Below are 12,755 nucleotides of genomic sequence, written 5' to 3' on the forward strand. Positions count from 1 at the left end.
AGAGCAGCACGGGAGCAGTCTTGTAGGCGGGAGTGAGAGGTGGTTATCAGAGATGAGACAAGGCACAGGTCAAAGGTAATACCGCTAACAACCTGTTTGAGAAACTAAGTTTGGACTCGACTGAGGATATGTGATTTCTGATAATGCCACCAATATTGTTAAAACATTACAGCAGGGGGTATTCCATCACATTCCCTGATTTGCTCAAACAATCAACTTGGTGGTACAGAACTTTTTAAAAAATGACAATGACATTCAGGAGATGCTGTCTGTGTCCCGAAATATTTAGGGTCACTTTCGGCATTCTGCAACAGCATGTAGGAGAATGCAGCAGCTGCAAAATGAATAGAATTTAGGGGGTATGTACTTTAGTCCAGTGCAGTGGAGAATAGTTTCCGTGTTGTGCAAAGTGCTGAAACCACTTGAAGTAGTCACCTGTGGAGAGAGTGCAGACACTGCAGACACTGTTAGCTTGAGTCAAGTGATTCCCCTAATTAGACTTTTTGAATAGCAACTAGAGATATTGACGGAGGAAATGAAATAAAGCAATACCGCTAATTATGTTGGACTCATAGATTAAGTACTTTATTCACTTCACCAGGATCCAAAAGTTAACAACATCTTGAAATCTGATCATTACATTTTGACAACTGTGCTTGATCCTAGGTTTAAGAGCTATGTCTTCTCTTTCTTTCCAACTGACCCAGATCTCAAGAGATGCAATGAGCTTCTGGTCAGCAAGCTGACAGCTCAAGTGGTACATGACACAATGACGTCTCCTCCTTCAGTTTCTCTGGAAATGGCTGCTAGGAAAAATCTTGGCTTTCCCAAGACACCCAGTGGTGATGCAGATGAGTCTGCACAACATTTGACATTTGGTCTGGTCTAAAAGAATTGTCCAAAAATCCTGACAGCTCTTCCGTAAAATTAACTACAAATTCCATGAGGAAGGTCATTACCAGCAATTACATCAAAGTACACAGACTTCTGCGATGGTGAATTCCAGCGGGACTGAATTAGTATTGTTTGAGGATGATGTACACTCTGATGAGGGTAAATATGATGAAAGTGTAGATTGCAGGTGCTGAGAGAATGGAGATAGCTGATGCTGGTATACTTGGTAATATTTTGGGTGGAATCGCATGTTGGCAAGTTTATGTTTTCTGCAGTAAACTTTGACCTTTATTAGAGAGGTGTTCTTTTCTTTGAAAACAAGCTTTTTATTGCACTTGAACATAGGCTTTAGCACATGAGGTAGAGGGATTAGTATCATCATGACTGAGGCTGGAGAGTGACAAGAACAATGTGACTGAAGACTGGAGAGTGACAAGGACACTGCCACCACTCCTATTTCTGTATGAACTATGACACAGTAGAATGTCACTGGAGACTTTTAATAACACTGACAACCCTATTATTTGAATTTCTGTTTCAGTACTAAACACTGCCACCTCTCCTATTTCTGGGTGAGCTATGGCACAGTACAATGTAGCTGCAGATTTGGAAGAACACTGCCAACCCTATTATTTCTATTTCAGCAATGACAATTAGAAATGGAGCTGTCCTGTTGCTGTGTTAGCTAGATAACACAGTACAATGTGACTGCAGATTTAGAACAAGACTACCATCCATATTATTTCTATTTCAGCAATGACAATTAGCAATGATAATTAGCAATGGAGCAATGGAGCTGTACTGTTTGTGTGTTAGCTATGTAACACAGTACAATGTGACTGCAGATTTAGCACAAGACTGCTAGCCCTATTATTTTTATTTCAGCAATAACAATTAGCAACGGAGCAATGGAGCTCTCCTGTTTGTGTGTGAGCTATATAACACAGTACAAGTTGACTGCAGATTTAGACCAAGACTGCCAACCCTATCATTTCTATTTCAGCAATAACAATTAGTAATGGAGCTGTCCTGTTGGTGTGTTAGCTAGATAACATCGTACACTGTGACTGCAGATTTAGAACACCAAGCCTGCCGGACCTATTATTTCTATTTCAGCAATGACAGTTAGCAATGGAGAAATGAAACTCTTCTGAATGTCACTGGAGACTTTGAAGAACACTGCTACCCCCCCTCTTTCTTTTCTAAATATGACGCTGCCCAACTGCACTAGAGGCTGGCAAGAACTGTGCTACCCCTTCTGTGTCCCTCTGTGAAATGGTGCTTAATAGCTGTGGAGGGCGGTACTTATAGAATTCAAAACTCGAGAGATCCGATGATGTAACAATGACGCTTTGCCTCGTTTTCAATTCAGAGGGTGCGAAAGTACTGAGCCAAGTCAGCTCACTACTCGGATCGCCGAAGTTCCGGTGTACTCTGTTCTTGAGGACCCGAGCCTGAACAACTCTAATATATATATAGTGGTCGAAGTGTGCTGGCCTGCCATACCACCACTTATTCTACAGTCACAGCCAAAAGTTTTGAGAATTACGCTATTATTATTTCACAAAGTTTGTTGCCTCAGTTTTTATGTTTGCAATTTGCATATACTCTACAATGTCATGAAGAATGATCAGATGAATTGAAACTAACTTCAAAGTCCCTCTTTGAAATGACAATGAACTTTATCCAAAAAAACATAATTTCTATTGCATTTCAGCCCAGCCACAAAAGGACCGGCTGATATCAGATCAGTGGTTCTCTCGTTAACACAGGTGAGAGTGTTAATGAGGGCAAGGCTGGAGATCACTCTGTCATGCTCATTGAGTTACAATAACAGACCGGAAGCTTTAAAAGGAGGGTGGTGTTTGAAATCATTGTTCTTCCTCTGTTAGCCATGGTTACCTGCAAGGAAACACGTGCAGTCATTATTGCTTTGCACCTAAATCCAGGGCTGCCAAGAGGAATTCAGGTCCATGGTACAACAACTTCATGTGGCCCCCCTTCTAGTTGAGCATGGCAAAAAAAATTCTATGCGGCGGCACAAAGATGAAGGTGTTCATACGATTGGGAGAGTGGATATGCACCATTGGGGCATGGCTAGCAGGTGAAAAGCCCCAGGACCCCTTCCTACAGAAAAAAACCTGCCTTGTTTTGTACACCATTGGCACAAGGACGCTTGCCGGAGCGTCACATATGTCCCAGCACTCCTGACTTTCAGGACATCTATTACCATAGTGTAGTATATAAAGAATGCAGTGTGTACATAAAGAGTTCACAGTCTTGGCCTGTCCCTTACATTGAGCAAAACACTCACCAAAAATTGGGATTGTCCCACTAGAATCCCAACATTTCACAGACTCTCATGTTCTCCTACCTGTTCTTGTCACTTTCATCACTTGTGGCTGCTAGTTTCTTTAGTTGTGGCTTGTCTGGATCCTGGAATGTTGGGGTCCTAAATGGTACATTTAGAAAATTCAAATCAGCCCCGGCATTAAATCAATAGCACCCACAAATAATAATTAGGCCTTTGTACAACCCCAATTTTAAAATAATAGTATTCCCATTTAATAAATAAATCTATTTCCCTGCCTGCAAACAGCCCCAGCAATAAATTAATAGTATTTACAGTTCATAAATATACCTATTTCCTACCATCACTGCCATTAAATAATTCATAGTCACACTTAATAAATTGACCTCATTCTCCCCAAACTCACCCCCCATTCAATAGCACCCAAACCACCCCATTTTATATTAATAGTCCCCACTATTAAATTGCCCCACCATCACCCAACAAACAAAATAGCACCCATTAATTAGACACCACCTACCACACATACTACATTGCCACAAGCCACCTGTGCCATCACACAGACTACATTGCCACAAGCCAATTGTGCCATCCCACACTTCATTGCCACAAGCCCCCTGTGCCATCATACACACACACTGCCACAAGCCCCCTGTGCCATCACACACACACACACATTACCACAAGCCCCCTGTGCCATCACATACACTCATTACCACAAGCCCCCTGTGCCATCACACACACACTACTGTGCCCCTTCACCATTACCCCGCCGTGCCTCCTTATGATCACAACGCGCCCTCCATTCTGCTTTTCCCCTCTTCACCTGGCCCCCCTTCATCACTCGTTTTCATGCTGCCTCCCCCTTCATCACCCTGTTCCATGCTGCCCCCCCTTCCTCACACTGTGCCATGCTGCCCCCCTCCCTTCATAACATTGTGCCATGTTGCCCCCCTCTCCTTCATAACTGTGCCATTCTGCCCCCCCCCTCCTTCATCACTGTGCCATGCTGCTCCTCCCCTCTCCTTCATCACTGTGCCATGCTGTCCCCCCTCTCTTCATCACACTGTGCCATGCTGCTCCCCACCTCTCCTTCATCACTGTGCCATGCTGATCCCCCCTCCCTTCATCACTGTACTATGCTGCTCCCCACTTCTCTTTCATAACTGTGCCAAGCTGCTCCCCCACTCTCTTCATCACACTGTGCCATGCTGCCCTCTCTCCTTCATCACTGTGCCATGCTGCTTCCCCCTCTCCTTCATCACTGTGCCATGCTATCCACCCTCCCTTCATCACACTGTGCCATGCTGATCCTACCCTCTCCTTCATCACTGTGTCATGCTGCCCCCCTTTCCTTCATCACTTTGCCATGCTGCCCCCCTCTCCTTCATCACTGTGTCATGCTGTCCCCCCTCTCCTTCATCACTGTGCCATGCTGCTCCCCACCTACCTCTCTTTCATCATTCAGTGCCTTTTTCTCTCTCCACCCCCCACCTCTCCTTCATCACTCGGTGCCTTTTTCTCCCCCATCCTTCTTCATCACTCTGCCCCTTTCTGTTTTCCTCCCTTTGCCTCTGTTCCTTTACTTACCTTTGTATTTGCTTCTTTTATCTCTTTTCATTTCTTCTCTTCTGTCTTCTCTCTTCTGTCTTGGTCCTCTTTGCGAAGCTCCTCACTGAATGTCGGGCGTGACGTCATCACGTCACACCCGACATTGTGTGAATGGAGCAGAGAGGAAAGAAGAGGGATGCCGTTGCCACGAACATGTGATGTGACTGTTTTTTGTTTTTTTCTAAGTACCCTGCTCCCCTCACCAATGAAGAGGGCGAAGCCCCACCACCACTCCCCCACTCAAAAATAATAAAAGAAAAAAAAAGAAAAAATATCAAACAAGTTAAAAAAAAAGAAAAGAAAAAAAAAAGGCACGGGCCCAGATAAATAGAAATAGTACCCGACCCCTCCCTCTCGAAGGCCCTGCCTAAATCAACCATTTATTGGATCATCAAGAACTTCAAGCACAGAGGTTTAATAATTGTGAAGAAGGCTTCAGGGCACCCAAGAATGTCCAACAAGCACCAGGACCTTCTCCTAAATTTGATTCAGCTGCCTGATCAGGGCACCACCAGTGCAGAGCTTACTCAGGAATTGCAGCAGGCAGGTGTGAGTGCATCTGCACAAACAGTGAGGAGAAGACTTTTGGAGGATGGCCTGGTGTCAAGTAGTCCAGCAAAGAAGTCACATCTCTGCAGGAAAAACATCAGGACAGACTGATATTCTGTAAAAGGTACAGGGATTGGACTGCTGAGGACTGGGGTAAAGTCATTTTCTCGGACGAATCTCCTTTCAGATTGTTTGGGGCATCTAGAAAAACTCTTGTCCAGAGAAGGAAAGGTGAGCGCTACCATCAGTGCTGTGTCATGCCAACAGTAAAGCATCCTGAGACCATTCATGTGTGAGGTTGCTTCTCAGCCAAGGGAGTAGGCTCACTCACAATCTTGCCTAAGAACACAACCATGAATAAAGAATGGTACCAAAGCAACCCCCAAGAGCAAATTGTCCCAACCATCCAAGAACAGTTTGGTGACGAACAATGCCTTTTTCGAGCATGATGGTTCAGCTGGACATAAGGCAAAAGTGATAAGTGGCTCGGGGATAAAAACATTGAAATTTTCAGTCGATGGCCAAGAAAATTCTCAGAACTTAATTCCATTGAGAACTTGTGGTCAATCCTCAAGAGGCAGGTGGACAAACAAAAACCCACATCTTTTGACAAAGTTGATTGACAGCATACCAGGGCGAATTGCAGAGGTCTTCAAAAAGAAAGATCAACACTGCAAATATTGACTCTTTGTTTAAACTTAATGTAATTGTCAATGAAAGCCTATGACACTTATGAAATGCTTGTAATTTTACTTCAGTATACCATGGCAACTTCTGACAAAAAGGTCTAAAAACACTGAAGCATCTATATAGCTATAGCATGATAATATTAATAGATGTAATTTCACCAACAGTTTCACCAACAAATAGATGTTCATGCTATACCACACTTTAGTGTGCCCCCAGTTCATATTATGCCATATAGTTGTGCCCCAGAACCTATTATGCCTCAAAGCTGTGCTCCCCATATTTATGCCACATAGCTGTGCCCCCAGTTTATGCTATGTGTTATAGTTGTGTCCTCAGTTCCTGATATCCTTCATATCTGTGCCCCCAGTTCCTAGTATCCCTCATAGCTGTGCCTCCAGTTCCTGTTATTCATCATAGCTGTGCCCCCAGTTCCTGGTATCCCTCATAACTGTGCCCCACATTCTTCGTATCCCTCATAAATGTGCCCCCAGTTCCTGATATCCCTCAAAGCTGTGCCCCAAGTTCCTGTTATCCCTCATAGCTGTTCCCCCAGTTCCTGGTATCCCTCATAGCTGTGCCCCCAGTTCCTTGTTTTCCTCATAGCTGTGCCCACAGTTCCTGGTATCCCTCATACTTACCTACACTCAACATCTTTCGTTCAACAGGAGCTGTTTCACTAAAACAGCTGAAGAGGACAGAGATGGAGCAGCTGCACATGCGCAGCAGCTTTGTTTTTGCCATCTTCGGCAGCTTTAGTGAGACAGCAGCAGAGCTAACCATGCAAGACAAAAGTAGTCGGTGTGCCACATCTGATATGTGTGCCCGGGGTTGCCAACCCCTGCACAAACGTTTTTCACCCCAGAGAATATTATATTTTCATTGATTTTTGTTAAAAAAGAATTGTAAGCTTACTTTCATTACTGTATGTATTTGTTTCAGCAGAAAGCTGTAGCCAATGGCCTGGTTTCTGCATATATGATCTCAAAAATGTTTGATAATCCTACAAATAAAATAGAAATGTCTACAGGCAAAGACAGGAGGTGCCGCTGCAAAGGCCCCCTCAGCTGGGGGCACCTCTCCTGTCATGCGTATCTAGTTTTTTCACCGTTGGGCTGTACATGGAATTCCTTACAAAACCTTCCTATGGGCACACAAATGTCTAGTTATGCCCTTGTCAATAGGGTCTATAGCCTACCAGCAAAAGAACAGGTCAGTGTGTTTTGTAATGATTTTCGTTTGTGTACTAAACAGGTTTTGAACATAATTTTTATGTAGAACTGTTGGGGTCAGGAAAGAGTAGTACATTGTGAGTACATGCCTTGCATAGTTAGGAAGTCTACCATAATACATTATACTTACTTATTGTTTACAGTATTAACACCTCAGTGTGATTATTATGCTAATGTGTTTATTTTATTATATCATTGCTTAATATATCAACAGCTTCACTTTTCTTACCAAGAATTACAGAAGAAAGCATAATATATTTTAAATGCAACACAATGCATTGCTTGCGTCAGCTGTTTTATTTATACATAAATGTGCCCTTTCTATCTGTGTATGAATGTATGAATCTCAGATTTCTCAGATTTCAGTGTGTGTGTGTGTGTGTGTGTGAATGTGTATTAATAGCAAGACAGTGTGCAAGATGGAGGACGAACCACATGGCATAGCAAGATGGTGAACAGGCAAAGGACAACATTACGAAATGGAGGCCAGATCGCATGGCACTGGCTCTGAAACAAAGTCTCATGTTTATTACAGTACTGCAAGTCCACAACACACTTGTCTCTGGGCCTGATTCATTAAGGATCTTAACTTGAGAAACTTCTTATTTGAGTCTCCTGGACAAAGCCATGTTACAATGCAAGGGGTGCAAATTAGTATTCTGTTTTGCACATAAGTTAAATACTGACTGTTTTTTCATGTAGCACACAAATACTTGATAGCTTATTTGTACACTGAAATTTAAAGTTGATATTTGTGTACTACATGAAAAAACAGTCAGTATTTAACTTATGTGCAAAACAGAATACTAATTTGCACCCCTTGCATTGTAACATGGTTTTGTCCAGGAGACTTAAATAAGAAGTTTCTCAAGTTAAGATCCTTAATGAATCAGGCCCTCTCACATGGCTCATATAGGAGCCATTTTGTCCACTCAATGTATCCAGTACTAAACTGCTTTTCACCATCCACAATCATTTCATATACAGCACTGTAACTTCTTTATCTCAACTATTTCAATTTATAAGTATCACTTTCTATACCACTTTCTAATCCAATCCCATCTAAGTATATTAAACTGTCTTTCCCATGTCACTTCCATTACAATTGTATCATTTATTATTCAACAATCATTTTCTATGTTTCAAACTATTTTTCCATCTAAGTCAAAAAAATCAGCTATATTCTTTAACAAACATTCTATGCACTTACACTGAACCTGTTTTTTACAATCTCCATGCAATCTGCAAAACTTTCCATTTATACTAAACTCCATTACACTTCACATACTATCAACTCACTTATTCCAATTAAACTCCACATATACTGACCACACTTCATAAACATATGTTGTCCTACCCAGTTACCACCCAAACCATTTCTCCATGTTGTCTTACACTGCAACTCCTATATAATCCATATATACATGTTGACCATGGAATCTTAGATGTGTTTCTCTGTGTGTCCAGCTAGTGAAGATAGAGAAAAGCGTGCATTTTTAACAATTCACCCTCAAAGGTGGGCAGAGTCTCAAAACAGGATGTGATTGTCAATAAAATATGTTAATAAAAAAAGGCCTCTGTTCTGGGAGAAAACCTGACCAAGCAGTTGTCTCTGTAGGTCATATTTCAAGATCAGAAAAAATGGTTTGGCTAAACAGAATTCTAATGAAGAGGGGATCTTCAATCCCCCTCTGTCAGTCTTCTGTGATTACAGATAAATTAACAAATATTGTCCTGATGTCAGTGTTTGTGTATGTGTGTGAGCATGTCTGTGTGAACAGGTGCTAAAGCATTCAGTTTGGAATTATTTTGGCAATATAATTTCTAGTACAAAGTATCAAGTACCAAAGAGGAGAGAGGCTAAGGGACCTCAAATTATTATGGCAGGCGGAATGAAAAATTCTGTGTCTTATTTACTGATGGCAGGAAAAATCCCACAACTGTTAAGGCAAACCCCTTTTTAAATTATTCCATAATAATTAAATCTAATATCCTAGAGTTGATTCTTCTTTGGTGTAGCTGCATGATGTTATCATCTTCACAAAGTATGATGGGGGTCTTGTATACTATCTTTTGGGCATCTGTGTCAGGTCTCCCATTTACTGTTTTTTTTCTCCGCTCATATTAGGCGCATCTGCTGCAGCTGGGCACCACCTTAATTCTCATTATCTAGAAAGGAAGAAAAAATATATATATTTTTTTTAAAATTAGATTTTCTACCCATCTGTCATCTTCTCCATTATGTCCACTTGTAGAGTTCTGATATTCTGCAGTTGTCTACTTTCTTTTTCTAATATGATAATAAAACTGCCTTTCTAAAATAGAGAAAACATGTACCAAAACTGTAATCTCTGAAGATCAAAGCAAAAAAAAAGGTTCTGCATATATCTTATACTGACTATTATTTCATGATGCTCCAGTATTTGGTTCTATTCTCATAACACATTAAAAGCATGTTTTTTTTAAGTTTTGAGCGCGGTTTACCACAAGAATTTCATGTTTCCTAAAATGGGAAGGAAAAAGCAAACTCTTTTGGGAACACTCCTGTAACTAATTGCCCTATCCCGCCCCCTCTGTTTATTATTTAATCCCGGATGTTTAAGGATACTTCAGGCTAAAAATGGACAGACTAGATGGGCCACGTAGTTCTTATCTGCCGTCAAGTTCAATGTTTCTATCTTTATCCACCCCAGCTAAGCACCATATTTGGAAGGACATCATGGCGCAGGTCAATGCCGTGGGCAAATCATGGGCAAGACCAAAACCTTTCATAGATATAGAAATGTAATATTTGCAAGCTTACATTGCAACCTGTTTTAAAAAAATGCTATGGCTGTGTAGCATTCTTTGATTAATGATTATTGCCCAGTACATTTATATCTATATGTATGTTTGCCCAACATTTGATTTTGCCAGTATACATTGCAACATTCTTCACTTTCAACATTTCACACAGATTGCAAGTCTTTAACCGTCACCTCAAGGACAAACTCAAGGAAAACCAAAGGCATGCTAGAAGAACAGGCGGCAATCCCATGGCTTCCTTGGTCCTCTGGAGAGCACGGCATTGGCCTGCATCAATGATCAATTGCTGCAGGGCGTGGGATGTATTGACACCAGCAAGAGCCCCTCCCCCAACCGCAAAACAATCCCCCCAGGTAAATTTCATATCAGAATACATGCATTAACCTCTCAAATTACTAAAGAAATCTAAACACCCCCAACAACAATCTTAATATGCCCACATTTTAGAAATCTTCACTTGCCTTTTTAATAATGATTTGTCATTAAAAAAACCTCTAAAGGCTAGTGTCCTAGATTGAAACCTAGTCAGCCCTTTGTCTTCAAGATTACTAGATATTTTCTATCATGATCCCTTGGAGAATAACTAAGTTAAATCGATGCATTAGTAAAATTGCCTTCATGCTAAAGATATACAGTATGCATTTTATTCTTTGTCTGTAATATTATATTGGTGTAATATTTTCTCTACGTTACCCCATATATTCACATATTCACATGGAGAAATAATTGCCTTTCACATGTGAACAGACTAATGTGTGAAATTAATTTTACTGATATGATGCAAAAACTTGGATGTTATGGACACAAACGTACATGCTTATGGTAATATTATCTTCCATCTTCCATTATGTTGGTTGGAGATGCTGAAGCTGAAAGAGAACTGTAAGAGGAGGCCACAGGGTATGGCATCCATGACAGTGGGATGAGCAGCAGCCCCATTTTTCCCCTGTGCCACCTTATAGACATTCTTCCCCTGTGCTACTTTATGTCCACCCTGCCCAGGTGCCCCCTAATGGCCCTACTTTCCCTATACCACATTTTGCCTGCCCTACTAGCATCTGCTGCTCCACCTGCCCCACTGCTATCTTCTGCTCCTCCTACCGAGCTGCTATCTACTACCTCTCCTATTGAAATGCCGTCTGCTAGCCCTAAGGCATCGTCTGCTCCTCCAGCCCCAGTGAAATCTACAGCACAGGTGACACGTAGCAAGCTGAGATCCAGCAGCACGGCCAATGATGGGCCAGCGGGCAAGCAAGGGCATAAGTCCTAAAATTTTGTTTTCTTTTACTGTGTGATTTTGTGTCTCACTAGTTTTGCCCGTTTGTTTCACTTAATACACAATTTTGGTTATTTGTCAAAAAATTTTGCTTAATACATGTCGAATCTAATTCCGATTGTTCACCTGTAAGTGTCAGTTTATTAGTTATGAGCTCATCAGCCGGAGAGAATAGAGACACTGCAAGTTTTGCGTGTACAATTAGCTCTGATTTATTAGTTACAAGTTCATATCTATATAGCACAAAATCACATATTACAGAAAACTATGCCCCAAAAGGTTTTAACCACTCATGCTTCCTTTACACAGATCTTGCTACATTCTGTCATTTTCACACAGGAATTCTCCCCAGGGGGAGTTGGTTTATCTCCTGTCTGCCACATCCAAGGTCATGGGCATAGTTTCTTGCAAACAATGAATAATTCCAACAAACTAGCTGTATCTAAGCTGTCTTTAAGCTATAAGAGAATAAAATGGCTATAAGGCAACAAGATGGCGTCAGCTTAGTAAAATCACATTTCTCAGACACAATTTTGGTTATTTGTCCATTTACTGTAAGCATCACATTTTAAGCCCAGCCAATAGGTACTTAGGCTAGGTACACACTACAAAAATTTTCAACAAATTTGTTATATATAACGATTTTACCAATGACTGAAGTTCAGATCAGCATGCCAATTCATGCATACACACTATACATATTTTAAATGATTTTTGCATGATTTTGCATCCGGGCTGTGATTTTTATCACTCGTAAAACATTGTCTCAAAAGATTGTGACACACTGTGCAGATATATGACCTCCCAGCAGCAATATGTTAAACAAATTTAAATAAATGGCTGAACCTCACCACACACAACAGTCACAAACAAAGATTCTGAAAAAGGAAATACATCATCACAATTTATTCTATTGGACATCTTTGTGCATAGTGTATGTTCGTTAACTCCATACGTAACTGCATAATTACTATGATTTATTTTAATATAATGGCCACAATAAATGAACAAAAAGCTTGTGGTTTGTTGCTTCTTGCTATGGCAAGAACACTGCAAACACAGACCCAGAGGGAAAGAAGAAGAAATAATCAGACTTGTTGGACCAAGGACTGGTTCCAGAGAAGAGACTCCTTTTCACATGTGCCCCTGCTACAGCTCTGGGTTTGATCATACCTGTGACGCTATCACACCAGTTCTTCGTTGACAATATATGAAGGTTGGTGAAAGAAATAGTCTGAATTTAAACTTTTTTTTTATTGCAATAGAAACTTACCATATTGACATATTATAAACAAGACAAACAAAAAATATACATTTTTCAAGCAGTAAGCACTTCCACTGTATGCCAGAAAACAGTAGATGTGTAGTAGTGACTGGTGATTTGAGCCTA

The sequence above is a fragment of the Mixophyes fleayi genome, chromosome 9 (assembly GCF_038048845.1).
Source record: "Mixophyes fleayi isolate aMixFle1 chromosome 9, aMixFle1.hap1, whole genome shotgun sequence".
NCBI lineage: Eukaryota > Metazoa > Chordata > Amphibia > Anura > Limnodynastidae > Mixophyes > Mixophyes fleayi.